Genomic DNA, 4029 nt, shown 5'->3' on the forward strand with positions numbered 1-4029 from the left:
AGAGCTGGCATCGGCCTCAAGCCAGGCTGATACTGTGCCAAGGATCCCACAAGCTGTGCAGTCAGGTCATGCTGGTTGGCCTGGACAGGAGAGCCTCTCAGCTGCCTGCCTGGCAGGGCCAAATTCCAGCCCCTTGGCCTGGTGACAATCCCTTTCTCCAGCTCTTTCTTGCAGTAAGTGGGCCCCTTGTCAGCACAGGTGTTGGCATGAGTTCATCACTGCCGGGTTTCTGAGGACAGCTCAGGCCACCAAAGAGCCCCCATCCCTCAACTCCCAGCAGCTGTGGTGAGAAGGCTCTTCGAAAAGATATCACCGGGGACTTTTCCTACAGCAACAACAATACGTATTTTGGGCCCCAACCTGATTGCATTTATGTAAGGAGCTCCCTATTGAGGAGATTCCATGTAGATAGGCAACTATTCTACAGTTACCCTGGGGCACAATGAGTGGAGGGATTTGACCAGGATCACAGAGTTAGTACAAATAGGAGGCAGTGGATGGACATAACTCGGTTCTGCTGAGAAGAGGTCTCATGTTAGCTCTTCCCAAGGGTTTTAGGTTTATCTGGGGGCGTCCAGGTCTGTGTTTGTACAGTTTAGGGTGGTAAGAGTGGTTATTATGTAGTTTCATGTTCAATTCTAAAATCAGGGATTGGTGGTGATATCCTTCCTTGATTCAGGTTGGGCAAATCTCTGAGTGACTACAGGGCAGTGTCCTTAGAGCTCCAAGAAGCCACTGCTGCTACCCACCCAGGCTTGGGGTACACTGAGGCCTGAGTCTAAGGGCAGTACTAGAGTCCAAATTCAAATTCAGGTCTTCTGACTGTAAGTCTGGCATTCTTTCATGTGTGTGTGTGTGTGTGTGTGTGAGAGAGAGAGAGAGAGAGAGAGAGAGAGAGAGAGAGAGAGAGAGAGAGAGAGAGAGAATTGTTTCTTGTTTTCTACCTTCTTAGACTCTCTCATAGTTAATGGCAGAGCTGGGAGAAGTTAGATCTAATGTAATTCCCTCATTTAAAGATAAAGAACCTGAGGCCTAGACATGGGATGGGTCATTGCTCAGCCAGTAAATTGAAAGAACAGAACTTAAGGAAAGAATAGAATTATAGATCCTGAGAACTGGAAGGGCCATGGGATCATAGAATTTACAACAGGAAGGGGAGCTCTAAATATAATCATTTACTCCGCCTCTCATTTTACAGAAGAGGGAAATGAGGCCCAAAGAGTTACTTAGAGAGGATCATGATCTGCCAACATTACATTACATATGCTTAGGAGCAAGGAGCTTAACACTGGAAAGACCCTTAGAATTCATCTAGTTCGTGGTCCAAGCATTCTGGAGAGCAATTTGGAACTATAGTCAAAAGGAGATAAAACTGTGCATACCCTTTGACCTAGCAATATCACTACTAGGTCTATATCTCAAGACATCATAAAAAAGGGAAAAAGACCTATTGTACAAAAATATTTACAGCAGCTCTTTTTGTGGTAGCAAAGAATAGGAAATTGAGGGGATGTACATCAATTGGGAAATGGCTCAACAAGTTGTGGTATGTGATTGTGATGGAATATTATTACGTTATAAAGACATGATAAAGGGAATGTTTTCAGAAAAACCTGGAAAGACTTACATGAACTGATGCAGAGTTAAGTGAGCAGAACCAGAATACTGTACACAGTAATGGCAATATGGTAAGGATGATCAGTTGTGAAAGACTTAAATACTCTGATTAAGACAACGACTCAGGATAAATTCCAAAGGACCCATGACAAAAAATGTTACTCTTCCAAAGAAAGAACCAGTGAACTCTGAAATCAAATCAAAGAATATTTTTGCCTTTATTTTTAGTATTTTGTGTGCATGTGTGTATTATTTTGCAACATGGCTAATATGGAAATATCTTTTATGACTTTACATGTATAATCAATATTTTATTGCCTGCCTTTTCAATGGGGGGGAGTGGAGGGGCTGGAAGGAGAAAGAGAATTTGAAACTCAAAATTTTTTTAAATGAATGTTAAAAATTTTTTATATGTAATTGGGTAATATTTAAAGAAAGAAATAATTTTTTAAACCAACTCATCTAGTTCATTTTACAGGTAGAACTGAGACCCAGGGAGGGGAAAGTGATTTGCCATAGGTTACAATAGTAAGTAAATGGAGAGCTGAGATTCAAATGTAGACTTTCCAATTCTAAACCTACTGCTCTTTCCAGGTCTAACCCCCTCCTTTTACAAACAAGAAAACTCAAGACCAGAAAATAGAAAACTTTGCCCAACATGGTAGAAGAGAAGAGACCACCCGATAACTGTGGCTCTAAATTCCTCCTGGTTTTTCTGGTCAGGGGCTTCTACAACTATTCAGCTTCCCTGTGTTTAGGAAAATAGCCTATAAAATTTTTTTAAAATATTATTAATTATAATTAAAATATATTTTATTAGTTAACATCAAAATGTATTGATGCTTTTTGTTGCCAAAGGGAAAAATATTAATACCATGCTCTACATTTTAAGCATGAAACAACTTTTAATTTAATTAATTAGAATTTAATTTAGTTAAGAAACAATTTCTATTCATTTAACATTATTCTTAATCCAAACAATTCTAGCTTAGAAAGAGAAATGTCCGAATTGACATAGTACCCCCATCCTAAGATATCTCTCTACCCAAACACAATTTGAAGTGACATTTATAGAGATCTTGAACAAGAAAAAGGTCATAAATGTTAAAATATAAATTTGGGGTAAATATTACAAAACAATAGTCACTTAACCTCCAACTAAAACTATGGAGTCTCTTCCTTGACCACAGCCCTCAAGAACTCAGTGATGAGCATCTTAATCCTTTCTGAACTTCTTTCCATAGAACATCTTGTCAATCGCCATTGCAATGGAAAAGGCAATGATCTTAACTGGACAAGGGATACTCTTTGCTCTAAGTCTGGTTTCCACCCTTAATCCCTAGTCCTGAAGAGGTCCTTTTGTTCTGGGCCTATTCCCTACTTTTTTAAAGGGATAAAGTGTTTTAGGCTAGAGAAAATATTATTTCTTAATATTTTCAATTGAACTGAAAAGGAGGTTTTAATATGCTTCTACTTTGTTCTTACATAAGAGTAATTTCTGGGGTGGGGAGCAGAGCTCCCAAATCCTTCCTGTCTCCAAATTGAAAATGAAAAACATCTGATTTAGAGACCACTTCTGACAATGTATATAACATCCTGCCCATGTAGTCCCCCGCCTCTACTCTGTGAGGAGGGTGGTATGTTTGATTATCTGTCCTCTAAGACTTTCATTGGTTTTTTTTTTTTTTGGTTATGCCATGTTTAACTTCCTTTTAGTGATTATTACATTTATATTATTATGACCATGATGCTTTTTAAAATAAGCAGCAATAAAAACAAATTGTTTCTTTCTTTCCCTAGCTGTATCTTGTAGGGGATCCATAGTCTCAATTCCTTGGAAACCTGCTAGAGGGAGAAATACATCTCTCATATCTGTCTCCTCTTCTGACAGTCGCCATCTTGGTACAGGCCCTTGTTAATTCATGCCTGGACTATTGACTGTTGGTTGGTCTCCCTGCCTCAAGACTCTCTCCCTTTCAGTCCATCCTCCTCTCAGCTGCCACAGCGATCTTCCAAAAAAGTACAGATCTTACCATGAAACCCTCATATTCAATAAACTCAAGCAGTATCTGCCACCTCTAGGATCAAATATAAAATCTTTAAAGCCCTTCATAACCAGGCCTCTTCCTAACCCTCTCACTTTCTCAACTCTTCATCCCCCACCATACCCCTTATTCTGCCATCCAATGGCTCTGGCCTCCTTGTGGTTCCCACAAGACACTGCATCTCCAGCAGTGGGCAGTTTCACCATGCCTGGCATTCTCTCCTTCCTCATCTCTGCCCCTGGCTTCCTTGAAGTTCCAGCTCAAGTCCAACCTTCTTCAAGAAACCTTTCTTCATATCCTTTAAGGCTAGTAGCTTGTTTCCATTGATTTATCCAGTCTCTTTCTTGTTTGTACACACAGTTGTCCC

This window comes from Petaurus breviceps, unplaced genomic scaffold (genome assembly GCF_028583685.1).
Source record: "Petaurus breviceps papuanus isolate PSGF00001 unplaced genomic scaffold, PetGlider_PUasm1.0 90847, whole genome shotgun sequence".
NCBI lineage: Eukaryota > Metazoa > Chordata > Mammalia > Diprotodontia > Petauridae > Petaurus > Petaurus breviceps.